The 24648-nt window shown below is 61.2% G+C and overlaps 1 protein-coding gene and 1 long non-coding RNA gene across 5 annotated transcripts in view; both read left to right on the plus strand.

Moving 5' to 3' along the window:
• Window positions 1-24648, plus strand: part of VAV2 (vav guanine nucleotide exchange factor 2) — a 179384-nt gene that overhangs the window by 10838 nt on the left and 143898 nt on the right. The gene's annotated exons all lie outside the window — the stretch shown is intronic.
• Window positions 12653-17953, plus strand: LOC145547121 (uncharacterized). Its single transcript, XR_014083544.1, has 3 exons — window positions 12653-12790; window positions 12985-13164; window positions 16118-17953. It is a non-coding gene; the product is annotated as an uncharacterized LOC145547121 (long non-coding RNA).

A 24648-nucleotide genomic window follows, 5' to 3' on the forward strand; every position in this document is an offset into this window, starting at 1 on the left:
TTGCCCGCCTCCCTCTGAAACACACTGTCCATACCTCTCCAGTCTTCATCCACATCCGCCTGATGGTCGTCTTTGTCTCACAGGCGTAGCATGCCATCAGGGCTGGGGTGCAGGCACTGTGCGGAGATTGTGGGTGACCCCAGACCCCCGGGTGAGGGGCCAATGCAGCCCTCTTGGCGGCTGTGGCTCCAAGCTGCCGAGTCGCCTGCCCGGCCTCACAGTCCCGAGAGGCTGGGCCTGCTCTCACGCTGCCTGCCCTGCTCACGCAGGGGTTCCAAGGCCTGGATTCTGGTTTCCTTCCCCTGGGGTTGACTGTGGTTGGTGGAAGTGTTCCTGCCAGGTTTGGCCCAGTGGGGCTGGAGGGCCATGGGTGCAGCGTGGATCTCCCCATCTTTCAGCCACAGGACGGGGTGTCTGGTTCCCAGTGCCTGGCGCTCAGGGCAGCTGGAGAGGTTTACTGTTCACGCCTTGTCTCCAAGGCCCCCTGGGGAGGTGGAAGGTTCTGGACCCTTAAGTTCCTGAAGCCATGTCCTGAGACCCTCCCACTCTGGCCCTAAGCTCCGTGACCCTTCCTTTACCCTCCACCCCAGAGGCGGGGCATCCGAGCTTCCCTCCCCAAGCTTGTTTGGCTGCTGGGACTGGAGACAAGCATCCAAGAGTCGTTCGGGTGAGGGGGTGCCTCTCAGATCTGAGCCGCTTTCATCTCCGCCTGATAGATCACTCGCTCACGTGGATTCTGAGCACCTGTCCGGATGCTGGAGGTCTCTCTCCGCCTGAAGTGGTTTAATTCCTTTGTCACCCCAGGGATCAAAGGAAGCAGGTGGGAGGCAGGGCAGCAGGGTGTGACCCAGGCTGGAGACGGGACGTGCGGGCCGCTGGCTCCCCTTTGCCCTCCCCTCCCCTCTGGGTTGCTCGCCGTAAAGGGGTCAGACGCCCCTCTCTTGTGATGGCACAGTCGGTGTGGCGAGGGCCCGGGGCTGGAGCCTGGGCTTTGCCACGGATCGCTGTGGGCCCCTGAGCTTGACCTTCATGGAGCCTCAGTTTCCTCCTCTGTAGGATGAGGGTAAACACAGCATCTTCCACAGCAGGTGATGGATAAACAGAGTGTGGTCTAACCAGGCAGCGGGGTACCATCAGCCATAGAGAGCGAAGCCCGGAGATCCTCCGGCATGGATGGGCCTCAGAAACGATATGCTGAGCGACAGGGGCCTGGCACAAAAGGACAAGCACTGTGCGGTTCTGCTTCTGTGAAATGACCAGGACGTGCAAACCCGCAGAGACAGAAGTCAGGTCGCTGGTTGTCGGGGGGACGGGAGGGAAAGCGGGGGAAGGGGGGATGACTGCCAAAGGTACTGCCTCTGTGCGGGGTGACGGAAAGTTCTGGAATTAATAGTGGGAGTGGTTGCACAACATGGGAAAGTACTAAATTTTTTATGTGTTCTTTTTTTATTTTTTGGCCGGGCTGGGAGGCTGGTGGGATTTTAGTTACCCCACCAGGGATTGAATTGAGGCCCTGGCAGTGAAAGCAGTGAGTTCTCACCACAAGACCGCCAGGGAATGCCCTGTGTTGGTGCTGCTTAGTTGTTAAGTCGTGGCAGACTCCTGCGACCCCTTGGACTGTAGCCCTCCAGGCTCCTCTGTCCACGGGGTTTCCCAGGCGAGAACACTGGAATGAGTTGTCATTTCCTCTTCCCAGAGGATCCTCCCGGCCCAGGGATCGAACCCCTGTCTCCTGCATTGGCAGGCGGGTTCTTTACCCCTGGGCCACCAGGGGAGCCCATGTTCTGTGCACTTTACCGCAATAAAAGTAGCACCACCCTCATGGGGTTGGGAGGAGAATTTCGAGAGGCATTCAGGCAGGTGCGTGGCCTGGGCCAGGGTGGCCTGGACACCTGCCCCCGATCTGGTCCTTCTTCCGAGAGGAACGTTAAGTCACGTCTAGTGACTGTGTTGGTGTCAAGGCAAATATACGGATAGCGTGTATTTATTTATTTATTTTTAAAGAGTTTTTTTGACGTGGACCAGTTTTAAAGTCCTTATTGAATTTGTTCCAGTACTGTTTCTGTTTTATGTTTTGGTTTTTTTGGCCCTGAGGCACCTGGGGTCTTCACTCCCTGACCAGGGATTGAACCCGCGCCCCTTGCTTTAGAAGCTGAAGTTGTAAGCACTGGACTGCCAGGGAACCCCCCGAATAGTGTATTTAGATATCTGAAGTATTTACGTATTGTCCTAAGACACTTGACCTAAGACACTTACGTGGGCCCTTATAGTGCCAGTTCACGGCTCCTGGCGGGTGAGCCAGCCCCGTGGAGCCTGCCCTGGTCCACGCAGGGCAGGGAAGGGAGAGCCTGTGTCTGTCGTTGGTCCGTCTTGTGACGTGGGGTAAATCGCCTTCCTTGTCTGTAACCTGGGAATGCTGGTGCTGACAGCAGGGGTTCCCATCACAGGGTTCCGAAGGCTGAATCAGCTTCTCTGAGTGGCAAGATCCGCCCAACGTCCAGCCTAAGCCCCACTCCACCCGTGTGTGGGGCTCTCAGGCTGGGACCGGGGAGCCGCCCTGAGATGAGACGGGAGGTGAGCCAGGGGGGCCGGGGGCCGCGGCCTGCCTCCTGCAGCAGCTTCCTGCCGCAGGCACCGCGTGCTCGGGGGGACTGTCCTCGAGGGGCATGGCCCGGGGGAGGGGAACCTGGGTCCCTGTCACCACTCCTGGGTCCGGGGCAGACGGCAGCGCTGGGCGGCCCCGGGGTGGTGAGCCCTGCGGACGTCGGGCCCCGGGGCGGTGAGCCCTGCAGACGTCGGGCCCCGGGGTGGTCAGCCCTGCGGACATCGCCTGCCGCTGCCGAGGGAGGTGGCTCTTTGTGCGGGTCAGGAGGTGGTGACATGACACCTTCCCTCTCTCTGCCCGGGGAGATTTCCCCGGAGTCCGTGTTGGCAGAGGGTCTGGAGATGGACAGGGCCCCTCTGTGGGCAGTAACGGGGCTGGCTTCGGAGAGTGGCCGTGTATGACCTGGAAGTCAGTGGAGGAGGAGATTGGGGAAGACATGGGCTCCATCACTCTCAAGGCTCCGTGTCGGGTGGGTGGGGGCAGGGCTGTGGGGTCCCCATCTAGGTGGGGACAGGGCTTTGGGGGGCCCCGTCTAGGTGGGGGCAGGGCTGTGGGGTCCCCGTCTAGGTGGGGGCAGGGCTGTGGGGGGGCCGTCTAGGTGGGGGCAGGGCTGTGGGGGGCCCCGTCTAGGTGGGGGCAGGGCTGTGGAGGGCCCCATCTAGGTGGGGGCAGGGCTGTGGGGTCCCCGTCTAGGTGGGGGCAGGGCTGTGGGGGGGCCGTCTAGGTGGGGGCAGGGCTGTGGGGGGCCCCGTCTAGGTGGGGGAGCCAGGGCTGTGTGGCCCCCCCAGTCTAGGTGGGGGCAGGGCTGTGGGGTCCCCGTCTAGGTGGGGGCAGGGCTGTGGGGGGCCCCGTCTAGGTGGGGGCAGGGCTGTTGAGGGCCCCGTCTAGGTGGGGGCAGGGCTGTGGGGTTCCCGTCTAGGTGGGGGCAGGGCTGTGGGCACCCCCCAGTCTAGCTGAGTGTAGGGAGCTTTTCTAGAGGAAGTGCCTTTTAGCTGAGCCTCAGAATGAGTGTGAGTTGGCTCGGTGGGGGTGGGGTGGGGAGGCATATTCTAGAACGAATTGACACCTCCCAGCCCCCATTCCTGGCTTATCGATCTCAGGCTGGGCCAAGCCTGGTCAGCCACTGGCTCTGAGTCTGCTTCCTGCTTTCTCCTCTTCCTCCTTGATTGTCTGTCCTCTCGGCTTGGCTGCTGTGTCTCTGCAGAGCCCAAGTGGGGACTGGATGCTCGCCTCACTGCTGTCCTGCACCCTGCCTTCCTGCACAGGGGCTGCACTAATGTGGGGGCTGATGGGATGGGTCAGTCTCACCAGCCCCCGTCCTGGGGTCCCAGGGATGAGGGGTCTGCCCTTGATGGGCCGCCTGGGGCCCTGGACTGATGGCTGGATGGTGTTTATTTGGCCAGATCTTCCTGCTCTGGTGGGCCGAGCCCCCTCCTCTCCGTCTCCTTTTCCTGTCTGGGAGATGGAACGTGGGGGTTTCTGCTGGTGGCCTTGGGGGACAGGTGCCCCTGGAGGGGGTGGGTCCTCGGCACCGATGCTTGTGCGACTGTCCCCACCCAGGGGCGTGGGAGGGAGCCAGGTGTTTGCAGGCACCTGAGCCTGTTATTACCCGGTGTCTGACTTTGGTGAGTCTCCTGTCATCTGCAAGTTTCATGAGAGAACACTGCTTCCTCCTGCTCAGAAGGATCATGAGGCTGAAGGGGAAGATGCTCGGGCCTGCTAGCTGACGGCCAGGCTGGGCCCGCTTCCCGGCAGATGGAAGCCTCTGTGTGCAGAAGGGCCTTGTCCTGATGCCCTGTGCCCCACATGCCTTCCTGGAGGTGATGAGAGAAGATGAGCCCTCGGGAGACCTCTGGCCACTTGCTTCGTGCCTGGGTCTCAGTTGGCCCACCTGTAAAGTGGGCCATCTGTTCTGCCCCAGATGCCTCCAAGTGTGGAAGGGAGGAGGCTTCCCTTGTGGCTCAGCTGGTAAAGAATCCGCCTGCAATGTGGGAGACCTGGGTTCGATCCCTGGGTTTGGGAAGATCCCCTGGAGAAGGAAAAGGCCACCCACTCCAGTATTCTCGCCTGGAGAATGGGTTGTATAGTCCATGGGGTCGCAAAGAGTCAGACACAACTGAGCGTAGTGACTGTGGAAGGGAGGAAGGCTCTGGGGCATCTGGGGTTCCCGCAGGGGAAGCCCAGGATGTGTGTGTGTGGACTCACTCTTGAGGGGAGCCGCCAAGCGCCTGACTCCATGAGTCTCTGTGTTCTGGTTGACAGGCCCCCTCTTCTGCCGCTCCTTAGGGAGGGGTGTCCCAGGAGCTGTGATCATCTCTGGGAACCAGCCTGCAGACGCAGCGTCTGCTTCCCGGAGCCACGTGGGTTGTCGGCGGTGTCCCGGAGCATCTCGGCCGCTCTGAGTTGGCTGATGACGTGAGATTCCCGGAGCCTCCCCGCCCACCACCCCCAGGGCTGCAGGGAGGCTGGAGCCCTGGGCGCTGGCCCGCTGAGGGGTCACGTGCGGGCAGTGTGGTTCCTGGCTGTTCCCCTGGCCGCTGCTGAGGGGTGGGCCGCGGAGGACGCACGCCTTGTCTGGAGTGAGTAACTGAGTCAGTGAATCCAGGCTGTAAACCACACCGTCCACAGCCCTCGTGTGTGTGTGTGTTGACGGTCTGGCTTCTCTCTGCAGCGGGCTGTGCGGCTCTGCTTCACAGGAGAAGGATGGCTCACTGCTGGGACCAGGCGCAGGTGTGGACACCCTGGAGTGGACTCTGGAGTCAGGAGGCCGGCTCCGTCTGCTTCCCCCATGCCCTCTCTGGGCCTGCCTGCATCCTGATACGTCTGGGTGATGATGCCCACCTCCTCTGGTTGTTTGGGGGCCCGAGTCCACTCTCCTTGAAGCGGCCGAGGGCTCTGTCCACCCTAGCTGCTTGGGGGGAGCCCTGCCTGCCTCTTGACCACAGGGCAGGAAACAGGCGGTGCCGGTGGCCGCTGAACAGCAGGTTCTGTTGATGCTGCGGACCTGTGGCTGTGGCTCGGCCGTGCCCTGGACCAGCTCTGGGGCCCCCTTCCTGCCCCTTCCCTCCTGTCTGGGTCTTCTGCTGGTGATGGGAAGTGGTCAGCCCAGGCAGAATGCCAGAGTGTCATGGCCGTGTCTCACCCCACCCTGTGGAGCGGCTCTGGCCCCCAGCCTCTCTCCTGCTTTGCCTTCTGGTGGCTCTGGGAGGTGTAGACTGGCACGTCTCGGTGGCGGTGGGGAGTGGCCCCGGCCAGGCCAGTGTCTCCTGCGGGAGCATCCAGCCGCTCCGACGTCCCCTGGGCGAGACTGAGCCGCCTGTCTCGCCGTGCCTGCTCTGGGCTGCTCCTGGGCCACCCGGCAATGCTGAGGGGGTGACGATTAATCACAGGACGGAGCCAAAGGGTAGCCCTGTGGCGTAGGCATCATCGGCACCCATTTGACAGGTTTGGAAACAGGCTCAGAAAGCACGAGGCTTTCTCTGCATCAACCTGTTTGAGGAGGAGATGCGTTGCCGTGGTCTCCGCACCCGCGGCCTCCGCAGCGTTTCCCGCAGGGCGCAGCGGGCTCCTGTGAGGCAAGAATTTATATCCGTCGGGACTCTCCCATCGGCAGTTCGTGGGCTGACACCCCGTCTCTTCTCTCAACTCGTGTGTCTTAAAAAAAAATTTTTTTTCTCGAAAAAAGTCAAGATAGAATTTTCACACGCCACTCCCTCCTCATGCAAATAAACCTTGGGAGAAACTGGCCTGTCATCTCTTTGGGTGTACTTGTGGTAATTTAGCTGCTTAAACGAAACATCTGTTAGCCAGGCAGGCTCAGCCCAAGCCGAGCTGTGGAGTCACACAAGAGCGCCCGGGAGGTAATTTATTTCAGGATCGGGGGCTCGCCGCCGGACCGCCAGCCTGCAGGCTCCGTCGACACCTGAGCCCACGCGACAGGCGGGGAGTGGGGGGAGGCTGGGGCCTTTGTGCCCGGCCCCTCGGGTCCCCGCGGACAGCAGGAACGTCCTCGGATGGGGCCCAGCCAGGGGCTGGCGGTGGGCCTCGAAGACGGAGGGAGGCACTGGGCCTCCTGGGGACGTGCAGGTTCGTCTGAGGCCAGGCCTGGGGGAGAGGCCGCCCGGAGCCTGCAGCCCGTGGGCATCCAGGGAACTTGTGCACCCAGCCGGTCCTGGCCGTGCCCCCTGCTCCAGGGCAGGGAGGGTGGGCGCCCTGTGGTGGCCAGGAGCTGGGCCGGCCCTGCCCCACAGCTGACGTGGGCCCCGGACGAGCGCCTCCGTCGCCCTGCGCCCCGCGGGCTGCTGCATGGCTGTGTGAGGTCCCGGGGTCTCTGGCCTCGGGCGGGCCCGCTCCCTGGCTCCTGGTGGGCGCTGGGTCATGAGTGGGTCCCATCCCCCACTTTGGAAACCGCCCTTTCTGGGACGTGCCGGGCACTGGTTTCTGTCTGAGTCGCTGCATGATGTGAGGGGACCGAGCTGGGGCACAGGTGGGCGCTCACTGGAGGATACCTGGCCTGGGCCTTTCTGCACCCGTCTGTCGAATGGTGGTCATGTCACTTGCAGTGGGATTCTCCTGGCATGGCGGGGTGGTGGGGGCTGTCTCTTTTCTCGAGAGCCTGCCTTCCCGAGCACTTTTGGAGCTCCCTTTTCCTTTAAAGTCTGCTGGAAGTCTCACCTCCTCCAGGAAGACCTCCTGGATTTGATCACCTCTTCTTGCAATTGGCACAGGTCCTCTGGACCATCTGGCTCTTAGGGAATGATCTATTAAGCCTGTGAGCAACTGGCCTCAGGGTGAGGGAGAGATGGGTGAGACTGTTTCCTTTGAGGGGTGCAGAGTCTGGGAGGAGTGCAGAGATGGGGAAGGCCCATGGGAGGAGTGGCCATCCCTCGGGGAGGTGACAGGCCCCGAAGCCACTGCCTTGGAGGAGGCAGGGTGTCGCCAGTGGGTGGGTGGCCTCACCCTGGGGGCCAAGGAGTCCTGGAAGGGGTGGGAGAGAACGCCGTGTGCCTGGATTTGGCTCCAGAAAGTTCTGCTGTGTCTGCAGCGCTGGGCGTGGATCGGAGGGTAGGCCTAGAGTCAGGGAGGCTGGGGTGGAGGCGGATGCGGTCACCCCCGCAGGAAAACTGAGCGGGCCTGCACTGGCCAGGGTGGGGGGAGGTGGGATACAGTGCTGGGGAGGGAGTGGGACGAGGGCTTCAGGGCCCAGGAGAAGGGTGGGCCGGGCTGGCCATCCTTCCGACATGGGACGCAGCAGAGGGTGCCCTGATGGGGGGCTTGGCTGGTGGGGGGCGGAGGGTGGGGGCCCGTCCAGATCCGGCCTTCGGGGCTCAGGGTGGCTTTGGCCGAGGGCCCAGGGAAGGCAGGCTCTCCCGGCCGTCGTCCGGGATCGGCCCTGACCCGAGCTGGGGGATGTTTCAGCCCCACCCCTGCTGGGCTTTCTGTTTGGCTTTGAGCTTCCTGCTGCTTTTCCGGTTTCTGTGTGACGGACCACATCAGTGTCCAGGCTGGACCTGGGGTTGTGGGCGGTCATCCTGGCATCCCGGCCTCCGTGTGCCAAACCCTGAATCCTCCCGCAGAGCCAGCCGGTGGGAGAAACGCCTTTGGTCGGCTAGGGGCGTGACTCCAGACCGCTCCTCCTTGGCGACACCATTGTCCCCATGCTACCAGCTTCGAAGCCCACCCTCCGTGCAGGAGGTTACAAGCGGGTGCTGACATTCTCACCCAGAGCGTGGGGTGGGCACACTGGATCCCAGCTCTCTGGGGATGGGCAGAGCCCCAGCACCTGGCTCATCTCCGGGCAGCACCAGGAGGGCCTTTGCAGAGACCCAGTGAAACTGCCTCGATGGAGTTGTGTTATTTTTGAGTGGTTTCTGCCTGTGGAGAGAGTGGTTTTTCTTAAAAAGGGCATTGCCTCAGATGGCTTTCTTTGGGACGGCTTTATTGCTATTGATCCAGTAAAGCTTTAATCAGGAAACAACGGCGCAGTGGGTTCTGTGCAGGGTGACCTGGCAGCCTGGCTGAGTTTTCATGGGGGGGAGGAGCGTTTGCTGCACAGGAGCCAGCGGTCTGGCTCTCATCCTCAAGGCCTGAGCTTGGGTGGGGGCTGACCCAGGGGTGAGTCCAGGGCGTCAGGATGGGGTGCCTCCATCTGGCTCTACCTGGGAGTCAGAGATTGAGAGGGATGTCCTCTCCCGGCCTCCGTTTCTGAGAGTCACCAGGTCGTGTAGCATCTGGACAGGTGTGGCTTTATCCAGCCCCCCTTCCCCCCAAGGAGGACCCCACGGGCAGGGACCCTGGAGGTTTGCCCTCTGCAGGCCTGGTGTGGGCCGTGCCAGAGATGTTCACATGCGTGTGGATTGAGCCTGACTGGTCTGGTACCCAGAGGTGGTTGTTGTTCAGTTGCTCCATCGTGTCCGACTCTTTGTGACCCCATAGACTGCAGCACGCCAGGCTTCCCTGTCCTTCACCGTCTCCCAGAGCTTTCTCAGACTCATGTCCAATGAGTCGGTGATGCCATCCAACCATCTCGTCCTCTGTCACCCCCGCCTCCTCCTGCCTTCAACCTTTCCCAGCATCAGGGTCTTTTCAGAGACGTTCCACCTGATGCCAACAGTTGGCTCTTCACATTGGGTGGGCCAAAGTATTGGAGCTTCAACTTCAGCATCAGTCCTTCCAATAAATATTCAGGGTTGATTTCCTTGAGGATTGACTGATTTGATCTCCTTGCAGTCCAAGTCATGTATGGATGTGAAAGTTGGTACCCAGAGAAGCTCCCCTTATATTCAACCGTGCACGCCCCGTGTTAGTCACGGGACTGGGCTGGGCCTGCCATCAGGAATCTGCTTGTCTCATCCCCACACCTGCTCCAGATGTCTTTCCGTGCACCTTCTTTCATCCACTCCAAGGAGGGGGTGTTCTCAGTTCTCACTTTCCTGACATCAGCGGGGTCTGGGAGCCGCATATTCTTCATGTGTCAGAGTTTCTTGGGCAGTGTATTCCCAGCGAGACATGAAATCTGCTGTGCTTACATCTGACGGGGCCTTCCACGTGACGAGACGTGGCATTTTACACCATTTTTCAGGGTTCCATGGTATGTGGAAGCTGCTGATGTCCCAGACCCCCACAACTGGACTCCCACCACCTTCCTTTTTAGAAAGCCTGCCCTGTTTGCCCCTGCTACGGGACAGCCCCTCTGAGAGCTCCCTGTGCAAAGGCTCGGTCCAGCTGGCATTCTTGAGTCAGGGGTGCATCTCCGAGGCCACGTCTAAGACAAGGTCCCTCCCTTAAAGAGCTTGTCCTCATGAGGCAGGGACTGTGCCCACCCAGGGTGCCCCGACCCTCCCAGAACACACCGTCCTTGGCTCCAGCCAGTGGCGTCCCCTGGTGGTCCAGGTGTCTGGCGAGCCCGAGCTGCCGACTCTTCTGTGGACTCATGGTCTCTGGTTGATGATCAGTGATGAGGCCTCAGGGAGGAAAGGCTCTTTGCACCGAGCCTCCAGGTGCAGGCCCTGATGGTGCTTGTCTTGAGGGAAGGGGCGCCCACTTGTCCAGGTCCCTCAGGGGGTTGTGCAGAGAGCGTCTGCCACGCGCTCTGGGAGGGGGCCAGCCCTCTGGGCGCAGCCTGGCCCTGCCCTCAAAGCTCTCGAACGATCGTTCCTCCAAGAAGTGGTAATTCACAGTATATCTGTGGGTGGGAATGATAGGTGGGCTTCCCGGTAAACGATCAGCTGCGATGGGGAGATCTGGGATCGATCCCTGGGTGGGGAAGATCCCTTGGAGGAGGGCATCACCCCACTCCAGTATTCTTGCCTGCAGAATCCCATGGACAGAGGAGCCTGGCGGGCTACAGTCCATGGGGTCACGAAGTGTCAGACGCAGCTGAGGGACTGAGCACGGCACCCACAGCATGGTCAGTCCCCCCAGCCCCTCAAAGTAACCATCATTAAAACTGCACAGGGTAACATTCGTTAGTCAGTAAAGCAGGTGGAACTGAGATCTGGAGAAGGAAGAGCTGAAGTTCAGGAGAACAGGACTAGGTGACCCAAGGGCCGGGAAATCGGCCCCGGGGAATCAGCCTCCAGGGTAACGGCGGGGAAGCAGGGAAGACAGCTTGAGCGAAAGAAAACTGGAAGCCGAATCAAACAAAACCCTCAAAGCAAACAAGGACCTCTAGAAACGGTTCCAGGAGTGAATAGGAGCCGCAGAGCTCGTCCCAGACGGCTGTCCCAGTCTCCTCCTCGGGGTCTAGGCAGTGAGACGGGTGTTCAGGCGCGTGTGGGCGGAGCCTGGTTGGTGGGCGGGGCCTGGTTAGTGGGCGGGGCCCCGGCTGCGCTGGGAGACCCCGGGCTGGGACGGAGGGGCTGGGTGGGCGCCTCCGGGCGGCCTGACCTTCCTGCGAGGAGTCGCAGCGCGGGGTGGGGTGGGGGGTTCCTCTTTCCTCATCCCTCTCTCTTTGCCCAGCGTGTCGTTTCGGAGCCTCTGCTCCCAGATGCCCAGGAGGGTCGGAGAGGGGAGTGGGTGGGCGCAGCTGGGTTGGGTCCCTCCTGCGGTCCGCTCCCCGCCCTCCCCCCGCCCTCGCCCTCTGGCGCTGGGCCGGCTTGTTCTGTGGCCTCTTTGCCCCAGCTCTGGCTTCCATGAGGCCTCCCGCGCTGCTCCAGGGCGATGGTGACTGAAGGCCATCAGAAGGGGTGTCTCAGGACCAAGCTGTGAGGAGATGGGGGTGCTACGGCTCTGCACCAGTCAGGGTGGGGGTCCTCTGGGGTGCACCTTGCCCCCTCCAGGCCTCGAGTGGGTGCAGTGACTAGCGACCTTCGGGGCCCGTGGCTGCCCTTCCATGCTCCTTCACACCCAACTGGTTTGTGCAGCGTTGATCCCGCCTGCCGTCTCTCCCTGGCCTGTCCCCGGGTGGCTCAGGTGTGGTCTGACCTTGTTTCTTAAAGAGTGAGGTGCTGCTGGCCGAGTGGTCTTCCACGCTGGCCGGGGCAGGGACTGGATACAGAGGACGAGGCTGACCGCAGCTCTGTGTCCCACGGGAGCCCGTGGTCAGCCAGCCGGGCCCCTTGGTGCCCTCCTGGCCAGTTTTCTCCCAGGCAGCCCCGGCTCCGGGGCAGGAAGGGGGGTGGGTGGCTGTTGCAGACCCTTGAGCAGTAAAAGGAGCCTTGCTGTGCCTGCCTGAGTGTGGGGCCGGGGAAGGGGCCCGGGGCACGCCCCCGCTGAGCCCTAGCCAGGGCAGAGAGGGGATTCTAGTCCTTTTGTGGGGTCTGCACCTCCAGACACTGGTGCTCCCCAAGCCTGGTTCTCATCAGAGGAGCCTGGGCCACCTCTGGACGCTGGGCAACTCGGTGGAGAGCCAGACTCCCCATGAGAGGACTGCGTTTTCCCTCCGCTACCCTTGGCTCCTTGTGACAGGCTGACGCTCAGCCTCACTGGTGGGTTCCACTCTCCGGTCGTGGGCCCAGCCTGCCTGGGCTGAGAAGGATGCGGGGCAGTGAGGCATGGTTGCTGGGGGGAGCAGATAGGTTAGGGATGTCTGCCAGGCCATGGGGCATGGAGGGGAACACGCTCTGCTTATCTGCCTTCCCTGGTGCAAGGGAAGGTACCCTGGGGTACCCGGCCGTGTGCCTGCCTCCTGCTTCTCCCTGCCGGGTTCCTCCAAGACCAGCCGGCCTCCACCCTCAGACCACCCGGCTCCCCTCCCACCCTGTTGGTGTCGGCCCTGTTGGAGGGGGGAAGCTTTCATCCCCCCGGGGCACATGGGAGCCTGTCTTCCCAAGAGAGCCATCGCTCCCCTGCGATTTCGCAGAACGTGGGACCTCTCCTCTCTGAGTCCCGTCTGCCGGGTCCGGCACCGCTTTGGTGAACAGAGGGTGTTGTGGAAGCCTCAGGGCCTGGGCAGGCAGAACGTCCCACGTGAACCGTGAACCGTCTGCAGAGAGGAGAGAACCTCGCCCTCGTTTCAGGCACCTCCCTTTTCTGTGCGGCTGGCGTTAGCCGACTCCCAGTGAAGAGGAAACGTGATGCCCTCAGCCCCACCCCCCACCCCCCCACGGGCAGACAGGTGCTGGGTTTCCCGGCCGAGGGAGCACTTGGCAGTGCTGCCCAGTGGAGGCTGGGTTGGGGCGAAGCCTTGTGGAGCGATTCTCTGGTTGGAGGTCCCTTGGGTTAGCGCTCAGGGCGAGCCTGTAGGTAAGCGGCCCCTGGGCCTTTGTCCAGAGTGGAGGGCACTTTGGGGGCGGCGGAGGAGTAAGCCTTCAGTTTAGGATTTAAACTGTGAGATGCTGGAAGTTCCCGCAGATATGCTCAGCTCTGGCCTGGGAGGGGCGGCCTCGACAGCACCCACACCGCCCCCACCCTTACCCCCGCCCTGCCCCACGATGTAGGTGGGATGATCCTACAGCCAGTGGTGTCACAAAGCGCTGGATGGATGACAGACCTCAGGAGGGCAGGGCTCCCAACTGAGTTTAATCATCTGACTCTTCCCGACGACTGTGGAGCAGAGAGGGCAACAGCCCAGCGGCCGGACCAGTGCAAAGGAGACGCCTCCTGGTGAGGGCCTCAAGGTGGGCGCCCTGCTCCGAGCGCTCCCGGGGCCTTCCTGTCCCCAGGCGTCCCTAACAGAGCCCCCCAGACTGAGAGCTTACACAGCAGAGTTTTTTTCTCTCCAGAGAGAGGTCAGAAATCAAGGTGTGGGCAGGACAGGCCTCCCTCCAGAGGGTCGCTCCCGCCTCTCTCAGCTTTTGGTGGCCCCAGCCGTCCCCAGCTCGCCTCTGCCTCTGTCTTCACATGGCTTCTCTCCTGCGTGTGGCTTTGTTACTGTTTTTTGGTCCCTTCACCTGTCCGACTCTTTGTGACCCCAGGGACGGTAGAGGCTCCTCTGTCCATGGAATTCTCCAGGCAAGAATACTGGTGTGGGATGCCGTTTCTTACTCCAGGGGATCTTCCCAACCCAGGGATCAAACCTGTTTTCCTTTCTCTTAAAAAGACGTCGCCCTGCTCACTGGGTGAGGCGCCCACCCTGAGCCAGGATGATTCTGTCTCGACATCTTTACCGTATTCCAAATAAGGTCACATTCAGAAGGTCTGGGGTGAGGACGTGGACATCTCCGGTGTTCTGGGGGAGGGAGCACACTTTGGCCCCCTGCTTTGCACTCCGCTTCCTCTTTCTCCCGTCCAGGCCTTGGCTGGGTACTTGGGCTCCTGGTGGGGATGGGGCATAGGGTTCGGGCCTTGCCGAACGACTGGCTTGGGGCTGTGGGCAAGGTGCACGTTGAGGTGTGGGTGCCCCTAGGAGGGCAGGGGGCTGGCTGGCGGGGCCGGGTGCAGTTTGGCCAGGCAGAGATGGGTCGGCAGGAGGTCAAGGGGTGGAAGCGGGGCTCGTGGGCTGGTGGGGTCCCTGTGGCCTGCAGCTGGTCGCTGCACTCAGTTCTCACCCCCGGGAGCCGCTTGGCTGACTTCTCACTTCCCTAGGTTGCCCCGCCCCCTCCTCCCAGAAATAGCACCGGAGTGGGTGGGAGTGGGGTGGGTCGGCAGGTGGGCAGATACCTTGCTGACTGGACCCAGGAACTTTGGTTTCATGTCTGACTAAAGGGCTCTCTTCCATGGGGGGTGGGGAAAGGCGTTCATTTCCCTGCTTGGGGGCGCCCATGCCTGCACAGAGGTGGGCCTGACTGGCATTTGAATGACGGATGGGTGGGTGGATGGGTGGATGGACAGACAGACGGATGGGTGGGTGGATGGGTGGATGGACAGACAGACGGATGGGTGGGTGCATGGATGGATGGTTGAAAGTGGGTAACGGATGCCTGGGGCTTTCTGAGGTCCTCCTTGGCTCCACCCTTTCCACTTGGTGGAGCCCGTCTGGACTGAGGCCATGGGCTATGACAGTCCTGCATGGTGGCCTCCCCACCTCGGACCTCTACTGGAGGTAGAGCCTTTGGTCCCAAGAGAGAATCTCTTTGGAGGAATGGAGCCACTCACTGTCCTGCAGATGTACTAGTGAAACTCTGGAAACACCCAGACTGCCCCTCGGAGAGGGTGGACAGTCGTGGGACATGGAAGAGCGGCCGGCCTCGGGGAGACTCCAAGCCCCCGGCACCTGAGCCGGACACCTGTGCTGTGAGCGAGGAGGTGTCAGGACTCGGGATTGCCAGCTAATCCCAGCAGGCATTTTTTTTTTTTTTTTAAAAGCAGAAGTCAAGGAGCTGGGCAGAAAAAGGCCTGAGTGGTTAGTGGTGCTTTAGGCTTGAGGGCGGGAGATCCTATAGGGTTTTGCTTTATTTTAATCCCCAACTCAACCGGAGTGGTGCCCCCACACATCTGTTAAAACTGCACAGGACCTCCTGGCAGCTGGTGAGGGAGCAGAACCCTCAGTACTAGTCTGGGCCTCAGTTTCCCCACCTGGCCAAGTCAGGATGGTTATTCCCGCCCGGGAGCATCTCAAGTGGCAAAGGTTTCAGGAAAGGGAAAGGCCAGAGGGACTGGCTGCAGCTTGAGCCCCAGTGGACTCCAGGCCCTGGGCACCTGGGCGGGGGAGCCGCGTGTCCTCCCACACATCCTGGGCAGGTGGTGCCCGGCGGGCCGTCGGCTTCTCGGCTTCTCTTCCTGCAGATGTCCGGGGCCTCCCTGGACCGGCTGTGTCCTCAGGCCCGGGTGCCGCCTCCCTCCCCCGCTTGGCTCCCACCCGGGTGGGGGCGGGGGTGAGTCTGCAGCTGAACATTCCTGACCCCAGTTCAGGGGAGAGAGCCCAGCTGCTCTCCTGGCAAACAATGGAGGCCCCCCCCCGCCCCCACTCGGGTGCCCTGGGCCTGGCGCTGGTGTGGCTGGAATTTCCAGAAAGTGCAGTCTCTGGGTTGACATCCGGGTTCTCTGACTGTCAGAAGGCATCGTCCTGAGAAGTTTGCCGCGCTGGCTCCTGGGCTGCGTGTTCAGTCCGCTCGTGGGATCCGGTGCTCCAGGTTCCATCCAAAGTGGAGGAATCTTCATAGGGAGTCTTGAAAGTAACACCTACTCCTTGGAAAAATAGAAACACCTTAGGAAGGCAAAGCTCTCCGGACCCCTGCCCCCCACTGGCCTCTGTTGTTGTTGCTTTCAGGCCCCCAGACCCATTGTGTCCACCCGTCTGTCTGACTCTTTATGACCCCATGAACTGTAGCCCGCCAGGCTCCTCTGTCCATGGGATTCTCCAGGCGAGATTACTGCAGTGGGTTGCCATTTCCTTCTCCAGGGGATCTTCCCCACCCAGGGATCAAACCCCGGTCTCCCGCATTGGAGGCAGATTCTTTACCGTCTGAGCCCCTATCAGTGAAGCTGTATTTGCTTTTCCTCCCAGGAGAGCCAGAGACCCTCCCATGAGGCCAGGGGTTTGGGGTGGAGGGTGGGGGGGGTCAGGAAATGCTGAGAGGCTGGTGGGTGGCCAGGGGGAGTCTCCTGGTCTTGGTGGGGGATCCCACCAAGGGGAGACCTTGGAAGTCATCCAGGTTCTGAAGTTTTCAAAGCAGGTTTTTGTTTTTTCAGCCGTGGTAAGATAGACACAACCAGGTTTGCCGCCTTCCTCATCTTTTACTGCAGTCACACTATCCGCCCTGAAGCTCTGTTCATCTTGTGAAACTGAAACTCGACCCCTTAATCAGCTTCCTGTTCTCCTCCCCCACCTCCAGAACCACAGCCGCCACTCCGCCTTGTGATCCAGACGACTCCAGGGACCCGGTCCGGACGACTCTAGGGACCCGGTCCGGACGACTCTAGGGACCCGGTCCGCACGACTCTAGGGACCCGGTCCGGACGACTCTAGGGACCCGGTCCGCACGACTCTAGGGACCCGGTCCGCACGACTCTAGGGACCCCGTCCGGACGACTCTAGGGACCCCGTCCGGACGACTCTAGGGACCCCGTCCGGACGACTCTAGGGACCCGGTCCGGACGACTCTAGGGACCCGTCTGGACGACTCTAGGGACCCGGTCCGGACGACTCTAGGGACCCCGTCCGGACGACTCTAGGGACCCGGTCCGCACGACTCTAGGGACCCGGTCCGCACGACTCTAGGGACCCGGTCCGCACGACTCTAGGGACCCCGTCCGGACGACTCTAGGGACCCGGTCCGGACGACTCTAGGGACCCGGTCCGCACGACTCTAGGGACCCGGTCCGGACGACTCTAGGGACCCCGTCCGGATGACTCTAGGGACCCCGTCCGGACGAGTGGGATCATACAGTGTCTGTCTTTTGGTGACTGGCTTGTTTCCCTGGCTGTGGTGTCCTCCAGGTTCATCCTGTGTCGTATGTCAGATATAGTATCCCGTTGTAAGGATAGACCATGTGTTGTTTATTGATTTATCTTTTTTTTTTGTCTTTATATATATATATAGAGAGAGGGAGACCATTTTTCAAGTCTTTATTGAATTCGTTACAGTACTGCTTTTGTTTTGGTTTTTGGCTCCGAGGCACGTGGGATCTCTCCCCAACCAAGGATCGAACCCTCAGCTCCTGCTTTGGAAGGTGAAGCGTTAACCACGAGACCGCCAGGGAAGTCCCCATCCGTTTAGCTGGGTGGGTGGGTTCCATGATTTTTGGCTGCTGTTGTGAACAGCGTGGCTGTGAACACAGGTATACAGGTAACTCTTTGAGACCCTCCTTTCAACTTGTTTGGGTGTACATACACCCAGCAATAGAATCCCTGGCTCACATGATAATTTTATTTTTGTTTGAGGACCCGCTATACTGTTTTCCACTGTTGCTACACTGTCCTGCCTTCCTGCCAACTGTGCCCAAGTTTCCAGGTTGTCCACATCCTCACCAATAGGTTATTTCCTGTTTGGTTGATAGTTTTGCCCCTAAGGGGTGTGAGCTGGTACCTCGTTCAAACCAGTGCTGATGTACTGTTTGAAGGGCGCCCCTTGTGCTGGGAGGCCCGAGGAGTGGAGAGAAGGGGGCCATCTGGCCTAGGTGTGGGGGGCTGGGCCCTCACCTGAGCTTCTCCATGGGGGACGCGGCTCCCTGTCGGCCCCTAGCACCTGGGCTGTGTATGACGCATGCTTCTTTGGGGGCACAAGGGGTGAACTTTGGACCGAGTGAAGGGTTGTGTGGGGGCTCCCCACAGGTCAGAGACCCCCGGAACGGGTATTCAGAAAAGCAGGGCCTCAGCATCTCTCCCCGTGGATCCCAGAGGTCACCTCTTCCTTGTAATGGAGCCTGGGAGGCGTCCAGCCTCTGTTCTCTGGGGCCTGGCCGCTTCACCTCCTGTGGGGTCTTCTGGGGCAGCTGGAGGGGGAGGTGCCTTCTTTCCCCGACTAGCGTTTATGGCTCGCAGCCGGCAGTGTAATGAAAATAAAATCCCATTCAAAACAGGAAAAATGTGTGTACGTCTTACCCTCCACCTGCCTGGGCTTCAGATACATTTCTCTCGGTGCGTGTCCACCTGCAGACGTTTATGTGCTTGGCTTCGTTAATTGCCACACAGACACATCACAGGCGCACGTGGGCACATGCCCACCGGCAGCCCCTCCCACATAAGCACCTGCCCCATGTGCCCAGGACAGCACTGCCTGCAAGGCCAGTGTGGGAGGAGGTGAGCCTGGGGGGCTGGGAAACCCCCAGCTGCATGGGGAACAGTCCCCATCCCTCCGAAGCCTTCCCAGGATGCGCATGTGTATTGGCTCGGGTTTTACTGAGCACCTACTGTGTGCTGCTCCTGCCCTGGACATTTGGGAGGGTATCTTGGGAGGGATGGTGCTGGAAACTTACTGTAGTGTCTGTGGACAGCAAGGCAGCAGGAGGGCATCGCCTGGACGCTGCTCCCCTCGGGCTGAGCCGGCCGGCCTGCAGTGGCCCCGCCCACCCTGCATGGCGACAGAACTGATTCAGCGGGCTCGCCCGTGCGGGTGGGCACAGGCCCTCAGCAGGTGGCCCGTGGACAGACGGATGCTGGCTGCGGCGTATGTCTCATGCCGCTTCCCGGAGCCGTGGGGACGATAACTGGATGTGACGTTCATCTCCTCTTCTCACCATGATGTGAGCTGACCCGGAGCGAGGGCCCCGAGCACGTGCGGTGCTGCCCTGAGGGACGATCCCTGCAGCGTCTATGGCCCTTCAGAGGAGGGCCTGGGTCCCTGGTGTTCATGGTGACACCTTCAAAGCGCTGCACGGGATGTGCTGGTTTTCCATACGTGGAGGCCACTTACCCCTCAGGTTGGGGGGGTTTGAGGGGGTCTCTGCTGCCTCCAGGTGCTGCCTCCAGCCCCTGGGTGAGCAGGCAGGTGGCTTTCACAGAGCGGGCTTCTTCACTGGGCATGGGGAACCGCAGACCTGAGCTGGCCACCTTCCCAAAGAGACTTGGAGGCAGCCATTGGACAGTCACGTCTGGGGGCCTGAGATGTGATCAGCCTAGAATGAGGTTGTGGGGGGGAGTTCCTATGAAGGGTGCGGTGGGTGCGGGGTTAGAGGTTTGAACCCAGATCTCTGCACCTGAAAGCAGGCTGGGCCTGCCGGGCCCAGTGTCCAGGGATCCCCAGCCAGTGGGGCCGTCCGGGAACCGGTAAGGAGCGTGAATGGCTGCGACCTGAGAGGAGAGATGGGGGAAACCAGGACTTTTGCCTCTGCTTCTCATCAAAGCCCGCTTCACTTGTCCGTCCATCCAGCTGTCCGTCCCAGAGATCTCAGCTGAGGGCCTGCGGGTGTGGCATCACCCATGGGGTTGAGGTCACGGAGGGCAGGCGGTTCAGGGCGTAAGGGCACCTGCCACCCCTGGAGCCTTGGGCTGCTCAGCGTGACCGCAGACCGGGTGCCTCATCAGCAGCAGTTCCTTCTCTCCCGGTCCTGGAGACCAGATGTCTAAAGTCAAGGCGTTGTGGGGCCTTGCTCCCACCCCTGCCCCCAGCAAACCCCCCGCAGAGGCTCTGAAGCTCCTGAGGCCCAGGCGTCACTGGCTGTGGCCGTCTCACTCCTGACTCTGCTCCGTCCCAGCTTGGTCTCTGTCAGTTCCCTGGATCTCTCCTCTCTCTGCCTCTTATAAGCACATGAGTCATTGGATGTAGGGCCCACCCTGGTCCAGGATGGTCTCAGGAGCCTCACCTACATCTATGGAGACCCTTTTTCAAATAAGGTCACTTCCCAGGCTCTGGGGGTCAGGGCGCGGGCATGTTTTCTGGAGACCACCTTTCAAGTGCTGCACTTGGCAAACAGCTTCCTCAAGCTTCAATCTCCTTCTCTGTAAGAAGGGGGTGGAGTCCAGACCACCACGTTAATATCCGCAGAGCTGACCTGCGTCTGGAGGCCGGCTGGGGAAGAGGAGGCGTGTGGGGAGGGGTGCTCTGATGCTGACCCCGAGACCACTTTCAGGGAGGAAGATGAGACAGAGGAGATGAAGCGGCAGAGACGAGGGGCAATTTTGCAGAGCTGGTGGGCCAGCGCTGAGGGTCTGACGTGGGGCCGCAGAAGGGAGAGGTGGGGCGTCGGGTGCTGGGCTGGGGGGCACCGCGTCAGGCAGCCATCCGGATAATCTCTCTGAGCCATACCTGCCTGGAGGATTCGCACAGTGGGAGGGTGGGATTGAACCCTCGGGCACGCAGAAGCCGGCTCAGCGAAGAAGGTGGTCGTACGGAGAAACACGGGAAAAGCAATTTCCTGCCAGCTTTGTAGAAAAACCATTGGTTTGACCCTGACCCTGAAGTCTTGATAAGGCGGACTAGTTTTTATCCCTCCGGCTCAAACAGGCCATTAGCTGGAGAGGCAGATCTTCTGATGACTGCTGGGAACAATTTCCAGCCAGGTATCGGGCGGAAATCATAGATGGCTTCCTCGGGCAGCCGCGGGCTCAGAGGAGTTCCCGCTGCTCTCTGGTCTGTGATCCCTGAGCTCGGAGCAGGGCGGGCGCGCAGCGGGTGTCTAATAAGAGTCCGCTGACCGTGGGCAGAGTTAAGGACAAGCTCTCTGCTACCCCGCCGCGCTCTGCTCAGCCTTCTGAACCAGTGCTTTCCCAGGGCTGTTTTTCTTGGTGAGTCTCCCCTCCTGTGTTGATGGGGAAGTACTCTGGGATCAGGATGGAGTTGCGGGGGGGAACCACTTTGCAGCTGCCACCAGCTTGGCACAGCCCCTTCTCCTGGAGCTTGACCTCCAGCCTTTCAGAACCTACTTCCCGTGGCTCAGCCGAGTCCCTCTCCATTTTCACTGGGAAACTGCCTCCCCGTTTCACGATGCCAACTGTCTAGGGTGCGGCGAGCGGGTGGCCCCATACCCCTGTGGTCCACGGTGGAAGGCTGACCGCGTGGAGGGAGCGAGAGAGCGCCTGAGCACAGAAGGGCCCGGAGCCCCAGAGGGACCCGGTGTCAGTCCTGTGTGCCCAGCTCTGCCTTCTGGGCCGTAGCAGGGGGGAGCGGCTGAGTGGGAGGCTGAGGCCCACGCCCAGTGCTCCTGGAAGTGGCCAGAGGGCCCTGGAAACCAGTCAGGGCATCCTTGTGGGACAAGGGGCTGGAGTCTGGGGTTCGGGGAGCTTGCTGAGGCCGAACTTGAGGTCTGCCTTAGAGGGACTCCCTCTTTCTGCAGCAAGGAGGCCAGGTGCATTTGGAATCACATCTTGGTGGTCGTGGTGGGAGGATGGCGTCCCAGGGGGAGAGGAGGGGCAGCCCCACTGGGGAGCACCTTCCTCCCAGAGAGCAGGGATCAGGCAGAGAGGCTCTGCCCACAGAGATCAGTGCAGCTTGGCCCCTGACGGCGCGGGAAGCCGGGGCTGTGGCACTGGACAGACCGGTTCCCATCCCGGATCCTGACCTCCTGAGCCTGGTTCCCCATCTGTCAGATGGGTGATGTGGTCCCTCCCTGCTCGAGGTATTGTTGGGCGTAGCAAGCCGTGGACTCGACTCAGCTGGAGCCCAGAGACCCTACGAGAGTACTGGTGGCTGCAGGGATCAGTGGTGATGGCCAACCCCACATTCCACCTGCCTGTGTGTTTCGGAAGAGATGCTTCTGGAAGGCAGGGTTGCCACCCACGCAGCAGGAGCCATCTGTGGGGGCCCTGGGCTTCTCTAGTGGCTCAGACCATAAAGAATCTGCCTGCAATGCAGGAGACTTGGGTTTGATCCTTGGGTCGGGAAGATCCCATGGAGGAGGGCATGGCACCCACTCCAGCATTCTTGCCTGAGAATCCCATGGACAGAACAGCCTGGCGGGCTACAGTCCATGGGGTTGGAAAGAGTTGGACACGACTGAGTAACACTTTCACTTTTCGCTTTTTGAGACCCTCTAAAGCCATCATGGAGTCCTAGCTGCCTGGGGGAAAGCTGGGCCTTTTCCGAGCCGTCAGTCAGTGCCCTGCAGCCAGCCATCCATCCATCCGTCCATCCATCCATTCATTCACTAGACCTTGAACCCCAGCCTGGGGTCCTTGCCCAGGGGGTTTGGGATCGAGGGTGAGGGGAGGGTCTCAGCCCCTGCCCCCAGGAGCATCTGGCCTGCTTGTCACCTGCAGGCCCCCTGGTGATTTACCCCAAGAGCCCCAAATTTGAAAGTCATTCCAGCAAGCTGCACCTATTAAATAGTAATGAAGTCATTTAAAATGGTTTTTGGAATGAGCATGGCATAAATAAAACAGGAAATTAATTCATTTTCCCATATTTTATTGATCAAAGACCTCATCGTCAGCGGCCCATCAGGGCATCTGGTCAGCAGGCTTGGCGGCCTGGCCCCATTTCGGCCACCGTGAAGCGCAGCTCCAGGGCCACTTGTTGAGTAGGTCACGAAACTCGGGGCCGCGTGCGGGCGCTTTTTGGAGCCTGTGTTGCGGAGTGTGAGCTTCAGATGTGGAAGCCCCGCCACGCAGAAAGGTGCAGCCCAGCACGCAGAGCTCCTGTTCCCGCGAGAGCTGCGGAGCTGGTGCGCCGGGGCCGTCTCAGGAGCTCTGGCGTCCAGCGGGCAGTGAGGGGAGGGTGGCCTTCACCTCCCTGTTGTCCCCGTGGTTTGGCCGAGAGCACAGAGCCTCAGTCACACCATTGCCCGGAGGCCTTGGCCTGCCGTCTGCTTCCTCCGGGCGTCGGCTCGGAGGAGCGAGGCTACTCACTAGACCGGGCGGAGGTGCCGGTGAAGGCCTGGCCCGGGTGTGGCCACTCAGCAGCTCTGTGTGACCGGCCAGGAGGGATGGTTTCCCTGTGTGCAGATCACTGGCCCTGGAGGGGGCGTGGGGGCCCAGCGAGCTCCGGGCTCAGAGACTTGGAGCCTCCAGTGTCAACTGTCCCTCCCGAGCCACAGTTTCTGTGTGTGGATCCTGCCTGTCAAGCCCAAAGGCTGGGCTCCTACCCTCTGGGTCTCCCCATCACCCCCATCAGACTTAATTTTCCTGCAAGTATTATTTTCAGAATGAGGGGACACATGTATACCTATGGCTGATTCATGGTGATGTATGGCAAACACCATCAGAATGTTGTAAAGTAATTATATTCCAATTAAAATTAATAAATTAGTATGGCAAAAACCACTACAATATTGTAAAGTAATTAGCCCCCAACTAAAATAAATAAATTTATTAAAAATAAGTAAATAATACATTAGAAAAACCTTATTATCTCCCTGCTCAGAAACCTATAAACATGAAGGTTGCTTCCCAGTCCAGCAGTCTGGCCTTGGAGGTTAAACTGACCCCAATCTGTTCCCAGTTTTGTCATATCCTCGCGACTGACCTTGCACAAACTAGGTAGCCTCTCGGGACCTCCATCGCTTAGTCGGCAAATGAGGACTTGCTCTAATGACTCTGCGAGGCTGTGAGCAGCCTAGCCCTGAGCCCGGAGCTGGCACCATGGAAACCCTTGCTACGTGGGACCTTTGGAGATTCTCAGGAGCCAGTGTGAGGCGCCCGGGGCCCCCGGACCCTAGACTGTGGCAGTCGATTTAACAAGCGCACGTAGTGGGGGGCAGGGGGTTGGAGCTGGGAGCCAGGTCTGCACGGAGCGGTGAGTCGCATCCCGCAGAGCCCAGCACTCAGGGCCAGGCGCCTCCCTCACGGCCCAGCACGGCTCCCGGGGGCAGGGCAGCCAGCCAGGTTGCAGACACGCAGCCCCCACCCCGGGCCTCGGCCCTGGGCTCGGCCTTGGGCAGGGGCCTGCAGTCATCCTGCCTTCTGCACCCCGTCTGGCAGGAGCTGGGGCCCACCCATGGTCTGAGCCTCACTTCGTCTGTCTGGGGAGCGAGGGCTCGTGTCGCGCGGTCACGGGCTTTGTCCTCGGAGCGGGGCCGTGGTCACCCCGCTCCCGAGACCTGTGGGCGGTTCCTGCGCCCCCCGCCGCCCTGCGCCTCGGGTCCCCCGTTGCACCCGCCCCTCGGTGCTGAGGTGTGAGCGCTGTACGTGTGTGCGTGAGCTGCGGGGTGGACGTGCGCTCTGGGGTTCCCATCCCGGGCCTGCCTGGGGGACAGCAAGCCCCCCAGGGGAGGGCGTGGGTGACCAGAGTGGTCCCAGCGGCCTGACGGCTGCCCGCCTGCGTGGCAGGGCCTCCGTCTCCTTCTCGGGTGGGGCTGTCCCTGGTCGGGGTGTGGGCCCCAGTGGAACCACTCGAGCTGGGCCAGGAAGCCCCCCACTCTGCTCCTGGGGGTGCGCGGGGGCCTGCAGGCTCAGACACAGCTCCTGGCCCTCTCGTCTCCGCGCTGGGGCCTCAGGACGGCTGAGTGACAGATGACAGTGAGCAGCAGGCCTGGGCCGCCCCGGCTGGCTGCGCCTGGGGCGGTGGGCGGCTGGCCGTGGAGCCGCTGTGCTCACGCTAATCTGATTTCAGCCCGATTAGCTCCAAGGAGGCCAACAAGGGCCCGGGATTAGAGGGTGAGGCGTCCAGGACACAGGCGGCTGGTCTCTCGGTGAGGTGACCCGGCTCAGCGAGGGGCGGCTGGGGGCCCTCCCTGGAGCTGGGGGTGCCCGCACCCCCCGGGGCGCCCCAGACAGATACGGCGGTGCTGCCTGCCTCCTGGGCCGCTTGTCACGGGGCCAGTTTTCCGGGGACAGACCCTTGTGTGGCCGCCCTTGGTTGAGTGCCTGCGGGCTGAGGACAGAATGCCGCTTGTCCCTGAAGCCCCGG

Source organism: Giraffa tippelskirchi, chromosome 4, assembly GCF_054371585.1.
Source record: "Giraffa tippelskirchi isolate mGirTip1 chromosome 4, T2T-mGirTip1v1.2.pri, whole genome shotgun sequence".
Classification (NCBI taxonomy): domain Eukaryota; kingdom Metazoa; phylum Chordata; class Mammalia; order Artiodactyla; family Giraffidae; genus Giraffa; species Giraffa tippelskirchi.